Below are 16,234 nucleotides of genomic sequence, written 5' to 3' on the forward strand. Positions count from 1 at the left end.
GAATAATCCAAACACACTGGCTGTCCAAATTATTAATCAAAATGCGGACCCGTACCAACCCGACCCAGGTCTGCTAATCTGCAGATCACTACCTTGTACTCCATGTTTTCATGTAGAAAGATGACAGTATTGACATGTGCTGAAAAAAGGCTCACACGTTGTCAGGTGATGGAAGGGAGAGAGAGAATAACACACGACTAGTCGACTTGTGCCACAGACATCGATGCGTCGACAAACTGGCTTTTCTGTTAATGCACTAATTTCTAACGGTAAGTTGGAGTCAGGCTGTTTTGGAGCTCATACACAGACTTTTTAAAATTGCACTTTTTTTTTGCACTAAAGCAAAGAATAAAAAAATGTAGTATTTATTTATAGGTTACTGTAGTGGTTTCCAAACTTTTTTGGCCTGTGACCCCATTTTAACATTACAAACTTCTGGCGACCCCAGATATTCAAAACAGAGACATTTTTTTGCTGAAATTAATTTGTTTTTTTAACATGTATTAGTTTGCTATATTATGTTGCAAATACACGTTAATTTTAGATGAAATTTAGTCTATAAAATGTATATTATTTGGATGGAGGCAGAAAAGTCAGGCGTAGATTACTGCACAAAGTGAGAATTTTATTTTCCTTGGTCAGGATATGTACAGTCAGTCCAGCTGTGATTTACAAGGCTGGCAATTAATACTGAACAAACAAGAACTCAAACTATGAATTATGAAAGAGCCGCAGCATCTGAAACCGACCGCAATGAACATTTGAAAAATAAACAGTACACTCTAAAAAATGATTCATGGGGTTAGTAAGTTAAGCTTAAAATCAAGAGCTTTCTCGTTTTAAAAAAATTAAGTTTGTTACATGTACACATTTAAATCAGATGATAAGTTATTTTATTAAGTTGGTCTAAATGAAAAACAAGGAAAACACTCTTAACTTAATAACATATTGATTTTGAACAGACATTTCTGCCTTTAACTTAACAAAAAAATATATTAAGTTAGTACATCTTAAAAATCTTGTAAGCTTCCTCTAAAAGCTGAGTACAAAGCTGACGAGCCTGGACATGTTTTGCTGACAGACCACGCCCACCACAAGAAAAGGAGGGAAGCACAGAAAAAAAAAAGGGAGAAACATGATTTTACACAGAACTTTACCAAACTTTAAGGCTTGATAGAATTTAGCTTTGTTTCTGCAACAGTAGTTTTAATTATTCAAGGACTGAATAATACACATTTTGCTCCTTTCTAATTTAAAATTGTAGTTTATATTGTGGCGTATTTGCTGCATTGCGGGTATTGGGTATATTGTTGAAAACGTGTTCTTTTATGTGCAGGGGTTCAGCAGGGTTGTGATGTTGGTATTAATTTTGAGTTAATGTGTGCATGCTAATGTTTACTGGCTTTTTTGTGTTTATTTTTTTTATTTTTATAGAACTGCACCATGAGTCAGAGCCATAGGCCAAACAGTGCCTTTCATGTTTATTGTTAGTTGCAGTTGTATTGTTTAATGTAACTTCTCACTGCTTAACAAGTATAAATTAATATCTGCAAGAACATGAGAACAATAGTACTGTGTACATTCGAGATATTAACATGTAGACAAATTTAGTAAGTTAGTTGCGCAGAAAATTAAATGGCTCAGTCATATAACTGGAATTTCCATATGGAATTTCTTCTGATGTACAGAAACAAGTTAGACCAACTCAAAAAATTAAAGAAACTACTTGTATGAACATTTTTGAGTAGAATGAAAGTAAAACAATAAGTCAATATAACTAAATGGAGTAGTTTTTACACAATTAAAATTAAGTTGGTTTGACTTAATTAAGCTCGTAGAGTAAAAAGCAAATCATGTTGTTTGTACTAAAATAATAGAGTTTACTTAACTAGAGAAGTCTTGTGGCATTTAAGCAATTTGCCAAGTTGAAATAACTTAAAAAGATTAATGGAAATTGTTACCTCAATTTTTTTACGTTGAGCCTATTAATCATTTTTTAGAGTGTACCACAGTGCTTCAGTTTCAGCTTCACAGTTTGTCATGGCTTTTATGGATTGGAATTGTCTCTCTCAACCCACCATATATTCTTATTAGTAATTTTTAATTTTTATCAATTACTAGAAATTTCAGGTGACCCCATTTGAATTCCAGGCAACCCCACATGGGGTCCCGACCCCAAGGTTGAAAAACACTGGGTTACTGCACTGTTCTTTTACTGGGCTGGCCCACTTGAGACCAAAGGCTGAATGTGGCCCCTGAATAAAACTAAGTTTGACACCCCTGAGTTAGAGGAACACAAACTGAACAACAAGTCAGTCAATACACAAGAAACACTATCAAACCCCAAAACAGTAGACACCAATCTCTTCTGTTAAATATAAATATAAATAAATGTGACAAAAGTACCACCAGACCACTAATAATAGAGAGTATGCACATGACGTCACCGCTAGCAGAAGTCACTGCGGTTCCGCCCACTGAGTGGCAGAAAGAGGGAGATGAGTGACAGCGTTGGCTTCAGTACTGTCTAAACTGAAGAACAATATTCAATAAAAAATGGGGAAGAGCTGTTGTGTGATTGATTGTATGAACAGGTTTGAAAAGCAGTCGGAGGTATCGTTTTACAGACACCGAAAGACAAAGAAAAGAGAAGTAGATGGATCCACAAATCCAGGAAACCAAACCTAGATTTGTGGATCCTGTTTGGTGTCGGCTAACATTAATTTATGCTGTATTTTGGGGTAAAATCATACCTTAAGTTATGTATTGTTTTGGCTAATGTTACTTCTTAGTAAAGCTCTTGGTTTCATGATCAGATCTTTCATGGTTTTTGTCTTCATTTTGTGATTCTGAACCTTGTGCTCCTACATGATTAGTAAAATAACTTAAAGTGAGGCTAACCTAGTTTTTCAAATACAGGGGAACTGGAGAATAAAGCTACGACAGAGTATTAGGGTCACATAAGAAAATAAAAACACTTGTCACTACGAGAATAAAGTCATAAAATATCGATATAAAACCTGTAATTTTATGATAAAGTCAAACACAAAAAGAATCACAATGTTATGAGAATAAAGTTGTAGTTATAAAAAAAACTCATAATTTAACAAAAATGCCGTTCATTTAAGAGATTAAAGTCGTCATATTCCGACAATAAAGCCATAATATTACAAAAATAATGTTGTACTTTAAAAACAGAAAAAATATAATTTCCCAGAATCCAGTGGTCCCCTGCTCATCCACAGCAGTATTATCTGTGTTGTTTAAAGTAGTTGATCTGAACTAGACTCAGTAAATCTCCTCAGTCCCAGTAGATCATGCATATATTCACTGGGGTCAGTCCACGGTCTACTGTAAATGCACTTTGGATCAGCTGGTTCTGGGCTCTAGTTTTGGACCCTGGTTGTCACTAATGATGAAACCATGTATATTTGTTTCAGGTAAAAATAGCGATGATCCCCTACACCCTGGATGTCCGCATACTCCATTTCTGTCCACATGTCAATGTTCATGGACCACTTCTTGTTTAGCTCGTATGGATCCATGTCCAGTCCAGTTGTCCTTAATTTAATTTCATATTTCACATTTTCCCAATCTGGCTGTGTTTACTGCTATACTTTGTCATGTGGCGCAGGTTGGTTTTTGCCACTCAGTCTGACTTAGAGGGGCATGGCCTGGGGTAAAGTGGCATATGTGCATACTCTCTATTAACAGTAATGACTAGTGGTTTTTAACAGAAGTTCAGTGTACGTTTATAGTCCCTTTTACACAGCAATTCTGTTCCGGGAATATTTCACCTTTATTCTGGAGTGACGTCTGTGTCAATAAAATGGTGAGATCATTTGGTTCTACCTCTGTAACGCCTTCGGAGGTTGTAACAGAGTCAAATCATGATTCCAGAACGCTATGTAAAAGGAACACCTCTAATTCCGCAATCAAGGTGTAACGTTTTCATGACGTATTGCGTGTGAAACCCCCGCGCCGAAGGGGTTTTAAAAATGAGTGCGGGGCGTGTACGGTAAACAAACATATCAACGCAACCAGAAAGATGTGGAACTGGGGAGACGCTGAGATCTGTGAGCTGTTGTCACTGCGCTCTGTTCGTCCTCCATTGTTGTTTTGAGAGCCAACACCGTCACACTATACACAGCGCTGCGTCACCGCCCCTTAAATTCCAGAACGCAGGTCCACTGTGTCGAAGTCCAGCCTGTGTCACCTCTGTTACTCCTTTGGCTTGGCTGTAGAAATCGGTCAATGGTGGAAAAAAGGTGGGATCACCATTTCACTTTTTTTTCCGGGATCTCTGTGTAAAAGTGGCTTATAGGAGCTAGGGTACAGGTGTCAAACATGTGGCCCGGGGGCCAAATCTGGCCTGCCAAAGGGTCCAGTCCGGCCCTTGGGATGAATTTGTGAAATGCAAAAATTACACTAAGATATGAACAATCCTTTTCGTTCAGGTTCCACATTCAGACCAATTCAATCTCAAGTGGGCAGGACCAGTAAAATACGATCAAAATAACATATAAATAATGACAAATCCAAATTTTTCTCTTTGCAAATTTAAATATTTTCATATATTTACACTAAAACAAAGTATAATTTCGCAAAAAATCTGAACAAATATGAACAACCTGAAATGTCTTAAGAGAAGTAAGTACAATTTTAACAATTTTCTGTCTGTTATTAAATGTTTTGTGTGTTTGTAGATCCACTGTGATCTGTAAGTGATAATGCACATGTGTAAATGATAAACTGAGGCAGAATATTGTTAAAATTACACTTATTTTTTCAGTTTGTTCATGTTATTCACATCTTTTGAAAGGATAGTTTGTAGATGTAAACCTTTTCATAATGTACATTTACTTTTTTCGCTCTAAAACATAGAGAAAATTTCGGAGTTGACATTATTTATATATTATTATGTTATTATTTTACTGGTTCGGCCCACTGCAGATCTAATTTAGGTGAATGTGGCCCCTGAACTAAAATGAGTTTGACGCCCCTGAGCTAGGGCATTTTGAAACCAGCATCTAGTGGTTATCAGGGGTATTTCACTTTAAGAAACGTCTTCCTTGGCTTCACTTTGGAGCTGTGGTCTTTGCCCCTTGGGTGACACTGAATAGGGTTTAGCTCCAGGTACATCCTCTGGCGAATCCTCAACCTGACCACAGAAAACTCACTGCACTTTTACCCTCAGCACTTACACACCATCACATTCACACTTCACTGAACATCGATTCTAGGTATTTAAGTCTTACTGTAGATCTTAGGTATTAGGTATTTTTAACCACAGTATTAGTCATTATCATTGTCTAATGTGATTAATATTAATATACCGTAGGTGATTCAAGTGTGGCAGCAACAAATAAGTTTCATTATAATATGTTCCTATGACGCCAGTAGAGGTTTTATGCCTCTAATCACCTAGAAACCTTGTTCAGGAAATGAGTGAGTGCAAATGATGCATCATTATGCTAAACCTAAGCTTGTCAAGGGACACAGCAGAAGTAAAACACTGAATTGAAATAGCTAATTAAAATGTTGAATATCTTACTTTGCATTAGTATATGCACTGTAAGACATTTGCTTTTAAAATGAGTGTTGCTTTTTTTGTTATTTTTTCATCTAGAGTTAGTGAATTCCCGGCCACACAGCAGAAAACACAAGCCCTTTTTCTCCACATCTGGTTCATAATTTATTAAGGACACATTGATATGCATGGCACTGCACTGCTCCATTCATATCCACTGCGTTGGTACAGAAAAGGAGAGAGAGGAACAGAGGAAGAGAGAAATAAATATGTGTAGAGGAAGAGTATGTGTTCATGTGTTTGTTTAAATGACGTCCACAAAAGACAAAGATTCTACGAGATTTAACCTGCAGATCAGACTGGACGGCAGCTAACCCTTACCCTTTGTCTGCTGCTCTATAACTCATGATAGAACATAAAAAATGGCCTAAATTTACCATTGATTATGGAGTTATCACATGACAGATTTTATGTGCATTATTTATTTATGGAATTTTATAGGTTTTAATTCTTACTATTTTATTCTGTCTACAAGTGTTTTATCTGTGTGTTTTTGAGACCAGTGCAGTTTAACATTACATCTATGGTGGGAATGTTTAAATGACGAATAAGGAATCTGAATCTGAATCTGAACACGGTTCGAGACTAGTGGTTATGATTAAAACAGGTTATGTAGCTAGTGTGAGATATGATGTTGTTTAAAAAACAAACAAACAATGAAATCGAGAAAAATGTTCAAATCCTACTTCATTTCACATTTTCTAAATGCAATTTTCTAACTTGCAATAAAATTAACATCCTTCATTGTCAGTACACAGTACATTTTACCACACACTGAAACGCAACCTCTGCTTTTAAAACATCTGTAGAACATGCAGGAACATACCACACACTGCAAACTAGGAGCAGCGGGGTTGCCATAGGAGGCGCCCAGGGAGCAAAATGGGGGATGAAGTGCCTTGCTCAAGGGCACATCAGCCAACAGCTTTTTCAGCCAGTGCATGGAATTAAACTGACGACCCTTCGGTCACAAGCCGACGCTCCAGCCCTCTGGGCCACAGCTGCCCCAATAAACAACTAGAAGCACTCGGAGAGCGCAGACCTCCGCCAAGGCTGATCAGTGGCCCCCCCCGTGGGCACCCCCACCCCCGATCACCACCAAAATTTAATCATTTCTTCCTTATCCCATTTCCAACAAACCCTGAAAATTTCATCAAAATCTGTCTATAACTTTTTGAGTAATGTTGCACACTAACGGACAGACAAACAAACAGACAGACAGACAAACTAGAAAAGCACTCGGAGAGCGCAGACCTCCGCCAAGGCTGATCAGTGGCCCCCCCCACGCCAAGGAGGTTATGTTTTTGCCAGGGTTTGTTTGTTTGTTTGTCTGTCTGTTTGTCTGTCCGTTAGTGTGCAACATAACTCAAAAAGTTATAGACAGATTTTGATGAAATTTTCTGGTCACGCTGACAACAAAAAAACCCCAAACATCCCCCCCTCTGTTTTTTCGACAAATTGCACCCTGAATTAGGCTATGCCATTGTGAAGAAAAAGAAGAGAAGGCACGGTGTGTGTAATAGTGTGAGAGAGAGAGACCCTAATTTTTGGAGGATTTTGACATAGCCCCCCGTTACCTAGCATATCAGAAGTGACACTGGAAATGAGTTAAATATTCGCAGACTACCTGGAATTATGGCGCTTTTATTTCCATATTTGTATATTGTTCGTGGTATTTCACACATTCATTTTGACAGCCCCAAACATGTCAGGTTGGACTGCATTAACTTTGAATGCAGTCGTCATCATCATGGTGAAAACTCAACATTCTTAACAGAACCCTAATAAACAGGTAGCTGTAGCCGAAACTTAACCCGCCTATACTTATGTCCTACTGCTCCTGCAACTTAACAGCAACTCTCGCTCGTCACCTGAGTTCTCCTGTCCCTGCACTGCCGGGGGATGCTCTGACTCAACCTCCTCTTGGCCGTCCTCCACAGTCTTGCGAAAAAGCTCAGTAAGCTTTTTGAATGTGAATGCCTCCTCCTGTAATAATTTGGCCCTCTTCTCTTTTGATTTTTCCCAGCCACCTTTCTCCTTACGCTTCATATTCGACGTTTTTTCACACTCTTCTTTGGGTTTTTCGGTTTCAAGTTTTCTGTGTTTCCCCTACGTCACAGGTGTCAAACATGCAGCCCGGGGGCCAAATCCGGCCCGCCAAAGGGTCCAGTCCGGCCCTTGGGATGAATTTGAGAAATACAAAAATGACAGTAAGATATTAACAATCATTTTAGTCCTGGTTCCACATTCAGATTAATTCAATCTCAAATAGGCAGGACTAGTAAAATACAATCATAATAACATAGAAATAATGACAACTCCATTTTTTTCTCTTTGTAAATGTACATATTTTCATGTATCTAAACTAAAAAAAAAGTTTAATTTCGCAAAAAAAATGTGAATAACCTGAACAAATATGAACAATTTGAAATGTTTTAAGAGAAGTAAGTAACAATATTTAACAATATTCTGCCTGTTATTCAATGTTTTGTGTATTTGTAGATCCACTGTGATCTGTAAGTTATAATGTACATGTGGAAATGATAACCCAAGTAAATTTACATTATGAGAAGGTTTACATCTACAAACTGTCCTTTCAAACAATGTGAATAACATGAACAAACAGAAAAAAAAAAAAAAAATAATAATAAGTGTAATTTTAAGTATATTATGCTTCAGTTTATCATTTACACATGTACATTATAATTTACAGATTACAGTGGATCTACAAATACACAAAATATTTAATAACAGGCAGAATATTGTTAAAATTGTACTTACTTCTCTTAAATTTAACTTTTTTTTTTTTTTTTTTTAGTTTAGATACATGAAAATATTTACGTTTACAAAGAGAAAAAATTTGGAGTTGTCATTATTTCTATGTTATTATGATAGTATTTTACTGGTGCTGCCCATTTGAGATTGAATTAGTCTGAATGTGGAACCTGAACTGAAATGAGTTTGACATCTCTGCCCTACGTAATAGCCTTCATAATCGTATTGGTGCCACCTGTTGTTTTGACGCTAATATCGCTGATTTTTCTCCTCTGATTCACCATATCAGACGGCCATTTTGGACTTCGATAGAATGTCCTAGTGGTCAGTCCACGCCTGCATACATCCAACGGGGAAAAACTTTCTTTCTGAGACGACTCATACACAATTAGCCCAGCCTCCTTTTCAACTTTTCCTGTGGAGATACTAGCTAAAACCAAGCCAGCAGATCTGTCTCCTTGGAGGCACAAGCCAGCCAGGAAACAATGCTGGAAGCGCCCTTATCTGCCACTACAACCAGCTCTGCTCCTGACTAATGTGACATCAATGAAGCACAAAGTAGATGAATTGTTCCTGCTTATCCGAAACAACAAGTACTACAAGTACTGTTCTGCCCTCTGTCTATGTGAGACCTGGCTGGACCACACTGTGAAAATACAAGCATATCGTTAGCCTCATAGCCCAATTGCCTAAGTCATACAATATATCAGAGGTGTCAAAGTCATTTTAGTTCAGGGGCCACATTCACCCCAATATGATCTCAAATGGGCCAAACCAGTGAAATAATACCAGTGGAAAAAGTTAAATTACATTATGATAATGTCTACATCTACAATGTTTCCTTAAAAATCTGAATAATATGAAACACTTGAAATGTCTTAAGAAAAACAAGTGCAGTTTTAACTATTCTGCCTCAGTTTATCATTTACACATGTGCATTTGAAGTTACAATACAATTACAAATACACAAAACATTTAATAACAGGTATAATATTGATAAAATTGTGTTTACTTTTCTTAAAGGTCACGTATTATGCTATTTTTCAGTCACGTCATATAGGTCTCAGAAGCCCAAAAACATAGTATTTAAGTTTGTTCGCCCCAAAATCATCCTTTTTTCGGAGTTTCAGCAGTCGAAAAAGTCACTCTCACCAGCCCTCCTCAGAACAGGCTGTTTCTGGGCCTGCTTCCGGGTATGCAAATGAACGCATCTGTCCACGCCCACTCCCCCTCCCCTCTCTGGGAGAGGACGCGGCTTACGCTAGCGGTACTACGCGCTAATGTTGACTGTGAAGCCATGGCTCTCTCGTCTACAATACACATGTCTCAGACAGAACGTCTTTCCAAACACTGGCTTTCTTTGCCTTGAGGCGTGATTGAGCCCCGACGGAAAACGGCGGTGTTGTGTCGGGTTCATGGACCCGACACGAAAAGACGCCTGCCACCACTAATGCAGGCAGCTACTAACAAGCTTGATGCTAACTGTACTGATGCCAACCACAAAAGGCCCGTGTTCAAAGTAGTTATGTTGAATGTCTCTCGATATTATCAGCTCTTGCATTTTAACAGGGACGCAAACGTTAGCAGCAGTAACCGAGCTATGTTAGCTGCCATGCTAAAGTTAGACGTACATGTCAACAACCACCAGCTTATCCGTAATGTAGGGTTATGCAGTAAAGATACAAAAAAATGATAAGAACTTACATCTCCCACACTTGTACTTGGGTCACGAAGCGTTGGTACTGCGTCCTTCTTGATTCGGAGTCTTTGTGCTAAGCCAGAGCTGTATGGGCCCATGTTCGAAAAACACTCGTCCGTGAAATGCCGGGCACACACGTACAAGGGTTTCGGAATGTTGTTTGGTACATGACCATCACAGATATAATCCAGCCACTTTTTACGGAGAGGCTCGGAAGTGGGGAGCAAAAATAAACTATCGTGTTGGTGTATGCTGCCAACAACACCACAACTTGCGTGTCTCGCCTTCGCCATGTTTGTTGTCCAAGAGGTACTTTGCCAGGGCGGGGCTCGCTTTGCCAGGGTGGGGGCACAGTCAGGGGGAGGAGTTAAATCCGCTTATGTCGTCATAAGCGGACCCAACTCAAACTGGGCCGTTTGAGCAGGCATTTTCACAAAATGTGGTGTAGCAAGGCAGGGAGGAAACAGACAGTTTTCAAATTCGAACCTCATAATGAGGCTACTGCAACACACACTACTATAAGAAAACTTTCACAAAGTGAGATTTGCATAATACAGGACCTTTAAGACATTCCACGTTGTTCATAATTGTTCAGGTTAGTCATATTTTTTGTAAAAGGGTAGTTTGCTACTGTAAACATTTTCATGTAATTTTACCTTTTTACAGTAAAACAAAGATAAAATCTGCAGTTGTCATATTTATAGGTTCTTCTCAGGCCCACTCTATCTGGAAACATGGAGACTAAAATTGGGAGAAAGCAGAGTCTGGTATGGGATTTGTTTGAATATGACAGTGAAGAAGATAAAAGATATGACAAAACTAAAATTAATACTAAAACTAAACTAAAAATAAGCATTTAGAAAAAAAAAGAAAACTAATAAAAACTAGCAAACCTGCTCTAAAAATGAATTAAAGCTAACTGAATTAGAGAGAAAAAAGTCAAAACTAAATAAAACTAAACTAGAATAAAAAATCCAAAACTATTATAACCTTGCTATAAACTATATGCATCACATCAGCTGCAACTATGTCTGACTGCATTGTCCCTGTCAAACAAATAAATACATAATTTACAACAATGACCTGACCAATGTGGTGGAAAAATTTACTTTTTATATTTTATACTCTTTATATTTTATACTGTTAGTACATCTTCTTTTATTGCTGAGTCATTATTCATTATGTGTGATGTTTACCACTCTGTAACACTCCCGACCCAGGAATGGAGTTCTTTCTTGCCTTGAGTTAAAACCCAAACACCTAAATGTCTGAATGTGTAGATAGAGGATGGCGCCTGCACTCCAGATAGGATCCAAGCAAGGTTAGAGTGAAGAGGTCATCATGACCTCTTCACGGAGCAGAGAAGGAGTAGTATGGAGTGGTACGATGTACGTAAGGAATGACATCATAGTTTGAGGGGGTTGGATTTAGTTCTATATAATCTTTAGTTTTCTCTTGTTTAATCAGACTTCACTTACAGAGTTTCTCTGTGATTGACTTCTCAATAAATGCATTTATTTATTTTAATTCTAACTTTCTCTCCTCGTCTTTGTGTGTGGGTTATCATTTGAACATTTCCACAACACCAAGCAGCTATTTCCCTCATAAACTAAAAAGAGCTAAAAGAGAACATCCGAGTTCCATTTGTCGGGTGTTATTTAATGACTTATCGGGCTGTAAATCATAGTTTGTCTAATATTTTCACTGATAGCCAGTGTTGTGCTGTGTGATTGTAGCCACAGAGTCTGAAAGCCAGCAGGAGAAGGCAAATCTTTATTACTTTCCTATTTTGTGTTTGATAGCAGGCTGCTCGATTCAGAAATGAAGGTTATGTGTTTGTTCAACTGTAGGTCGGGTACTTCACTTGAAATGGTTTGTACCCCTAGGTAATGGCAGATACCTGTTGAAAGCATGGCCACTCACCCTCTTAGTAAAAACACACAGCAGGTGCGCTTTAACACATGGCAGAACCGGGCTCCCTCCGGGCTAGAGTAAGCCACTGGCTCACTGAAGGGGAAATAGATTTGCCTCAATGCCACAGAGGGGAGACTGCTCTACCGCACAGAGGGGGCCTGCATCTATTAAAACTCACAGTATTACACAGTATTGCAATTAGAAATGGATTTCCTTTTCCCACTGAGGACCAAAAGCTTGATGACCCCCATGAGCTCCAACCCTAACACCAGCCAACAGTAGCAGCTATCCATCTGTGCACTACTGCAATGCACCATCTTATAAAACCCCCACGGTAGGTCAATTGTAAGTGAGAACCGTAAAGGACATGCCTGACTTTAATGTTTTATTGCTATTTTTTGTAGCGCACTAGTACGCGGTCCAACCTGAACCTGTTCCAACACGTTTTTATATTTCCCTCTGTTTTTCATAACCACATCTGTTATGGTCTGTCCTTGTGGTCTGAAATTCACCGGTGCAGGTGAACTTGAGTTTGGTGAATTTTGTCATTACTTAGCAATATGAGTCTATTTTTTACCGTGCTTTCATTCATAAGCACCTTTCTCTGCTGTACTTTGAGAAGGACGGGTGATGATACAGGTTTTGTGTTGCAACAAATGGCGTTACAAATACATTTGCAGCTCACCTGCTTTCAAATGCCAAGTACTTTCCATTCAGAGGAAAACTTGACGATGGAGAGAGCATTTTCATCCGATTCATTCTCGTACCTTTTCAAAATTAATGTACACTGTTAACAAAAGAACACTTCTGTCTACAGATAGGATTCTAAGCAGGGCATTGTCTCTGGTAGGTCCATCATTTCTAACAGAATGTTTCCTAGTACAGTAAATGAGTCCAACAGGCTCATAGTTGAAGGTTTGATTTTCTACTTTTGCCAAAATAGAGCAGATGTTTAAGGACTGAGTAAATGTTTTAATTTAATAGCAATGGATTGCCAGTAAATTTGCTGCAGAGATTAATGTCCCATCACAACAAATTGCAATTACTTTGATTATCCCTTAAATCTTAATTAAGCACCATCTTCGGGCCAAAATTCTCCAATATTACTCATTTCTTGTTCTTAGCAATTATTTAATTGTAGGACACCAGCTTACTTAAGATAGTTCACATTGTAAATATGTCTAAACACATGCGTTTTACAGCGCTAAAGCTGTTAGCATGCTACATACTACCATCTGCAGACGGAGTAACTCAAGGAAAAAAGACTGGAGAGGCATTTCCTGCTTATCTGTCACGTGGTTTTTCCACTGTCCCGCCCCTTTAAAGGGACTAGAAGCAGATCCTGTCCCATTCATTCCAATGGCAGAAGTAATTTACAGATTTCAACAGATTCTTTTGCCCCAAAGTCTTTTGCCCCATGACTTCTTGACCTATTTTGCATCCTCTCAACATTGTGACGTTAAAATGACATTCCTCAGACACACAGATCACAATAAAATGGACTGACTGAATGTTTTAGGTGTACCTGTATTTCCAGCGAAGCCTCATCAGATCTCGTACAAATCTCATCTGAAAGAAATAAGAACAAGTGGGAAAAACAAATCCAATTATAATTGTGATTGTGCTAAATTATTCCATTTCTTTCGAGAGTAGCGTCTAGAAACACCAGTTAATTGCTCATTTTTCAGTAACCTCCACAACAGTCCTTCCCTGTAAATTCCCTGCATTGCTTTTGTTAAAATCTAAATTTGTCTTGTTCTGTACACTCTGATGTGAGCTTGTCACTCACTATTAACAGTGATCGTACTTTTCTTTACTTGTTTGCATTTTTTTGTCACCAAGAACAGTTTCCCTGTAAGTGATATTAATGACAGTGATTTTGACTGAGTGGGTTTGACTTTTAGGATTAATTTGACATCTGCATAATGTAACACTGACTGTCTCAGACTTTGATTAACCCTTAGGGGTCCATGGTCACGCCCCTGTGACTGAATCACATGACATTTTCAACACATCGTAGCGTCGGAAGTCGGTCATGTAGACCGCTGGGGACAATTGCAGTCCAAAGTGCAAACTTGAAACACTCTTCCACAATTATTTGATGGTGGTAGAGCAAACACAACTGGAGATATGACATTGTGAACCTGGAGCAAACAAACGCGAATAAAAGTATGAAAATGAGGTGGTGGTGGTGGTGGTGGTGGGGGGGGGTTTATCTCCTAACATATCTCTGTCATTTTTTGTCCTTTTTCAAAACAGAAAAAAATGGCAGAATCTGCGGATTCTAACCCACAGACTGCATTAGCATTGGAGGTAAAAGTGAGGATGACCCCACCTGAACTGGATGCAGAAACCGGGGACTTTTAATTTTATATACCTAATATTTGGAACCAATAGATCAGTTTCATTATGACCTAGGATGTATGCTGCTCGTGCACCTTGGAGGCAGAAAGCATGCAGAATTCATAGCAAAGCACTGACTGCCAGTGTGAATAATGCTGTCGTCTTACTGTGCTGAGGGTTGTCAGAACAGAAAGAACAAACAGAAGGATTTAAACTTCTACAGAATTACTGCTGGCAAACATCCCTTCCAGAAAAATCGGCGAAAGTTATGGTTGCAGGCGTTAAGACCAGAGAGGAGGAGGAAATTCAGAATGCTGGTCTGTGCAGTGCACACCTCAGATCTGTAAGTACTGGAGATCAAGCATACAGAGGTTGCGTTAACCAAAAATATTCCGCCATTGACAGATTTTTTTTTTTTTTTAAATGACGGAAAATTCTGAAGGCCGTCCGTCATTTTGACAATTAAAATACTGAGGGTAATTGTTGTTTAGCCAACTTTAGCCAAAATTAGATGCTACTTTGCTAACGCAAACTGTGCAGACAGCCGAGTCTCCTTAGTTCTTTTATAGCCCAGTATATGTGATGGCACTGATAAATGCGGTGAAAAAAGAGGGACTGATGTGGTGGAGGATGAAGGACAAACAAGTTATGCGCCAGTTCTGATGGCATTTAGTGTGTTATATGTACACATTTTCTACCTTTCATGTGTTACGGCACATCAGTTTGTACCCAGATTTGTGGTTCACATAACCCGAACCCTAACCCTCAGTGTATGGGATTGACACTGCGTAAACATACACAAGGAAAGCTTAGAATGTCTACAGATAACACACCAATTAAAAGTGGCGTAAATAATTATGCAAGTCGTGATATTGCGTTGGTTTATCAACCAGCAGCAACTACAGCTGCTGCACCATTGAGATGTTTTTGAACATTAAATACTACTAAATATATCTCATTATCATTAAAAAATAAAAATTTAAAATGACGGATAATAATGTATTATGACAGAATTTTTACGACCCTGTCTGTCAAAATGACGGACTACAAAAATGTCTAGTGCAACCTCTGCCGCCCATCCGTCTGTGACAGTCTGCTTTTCTACTATGGGACAGCCTATCCCGATGCGGTCAAGTCAAATTATGCGGCCGTGAAAGAGAAGATGGGTTCGGCTTTTGGACAGAAACAGTTAATGGACAGTTTTAGAGCTAACATATTCGCTCGTTCACGAGTTCCGGGGGAGAGCCTGGAGGTGCATGTGAGCAGACTGGTAGCTGGTACTGGTGTTTTTGCCTCCGAGTTGCGCACGCATCACTGTTGCTAGTAAACATTGAAACTCATCTATATTCCCTTTCAAAGTCTTAGAAAAGGTTTGTTAAGCATCTTTGTGTTATTTATGCAATAAATTATATAATTTTTTTCAAATTGTGTTTTATATTTTTTTGTGTGTTTTTTGGCCTTTTATGTTGATATAGTAGGTTAAAGGGAAAAACATAATAGGCAGATGATATAGATGAAGCTGTGCGGAAAGGAAGATACCAAACATGGGCATAGTAAACATTTCTTTATATAGCATATAAAGGCAAAATCAAAAGTACTCAAAAACAGCCAAAATAGCCTCAGGCCTCTAAGGGTTAATATACTAGTACCGAATCTAAACTTGTAACGAAAAACAAATCTTTGTACATTTTGGGCAGTGGAAAACAAACCGTTTTTCACGACTTTGTTGGCTGTGCGGAACAACATACCACACAGAGGAATACCATTAAGAGAAAGTGCTTTAACTAATGTTTAAGTCCTCCGTTAGTGACCTCATAAACCTATTCAAATGTCAAAACTCTTATGAAAAGTTCATCTCTCAAAGTGATGTACGACTGTCTCCAGCAGCCGCAATTCATGTCAAACAGTTTCAC

General features: G+C 38.5%; 1 long non-coding RNA gene across 1 annotated transcript; it reads right to left on the reverse strand.

Annotated features, from left to right (window-relative positions):
- Positions 1-1,922: 1,922 nt before the first annotated feature.
- On the reverse strand, positions 1,923-15,963 carry LOC115426563 (uncharacterized). The gene is made up of 3 exons (XR_003936360.1): positions 15,861-15,963; positions 15,073-15,079; positions 1,923-1,934 (listed from the first exon to the last, which is right to left on the reverse strand). It is a non-coding gene; the product is annotated as an uncharacterized LOC115426563 (long non-coding RNA).
- Positions 15,964-16,234: the final 271 nt, after the last annotated feature.

Source organism: Sphaeramia orbicularis, chromosome 10, assembly GCF_902148855.1.
Source record: "Sphaeramia orbicularis chromosome 10, fSphaOr1.1, whole genome shotgun sequence".
NCBI lineage: Eukaryota > Metazoa > Chordata > Actinopteri > Kurtiformes > Apogonidae > Sphaeramia > Sphaeramia orbicularis.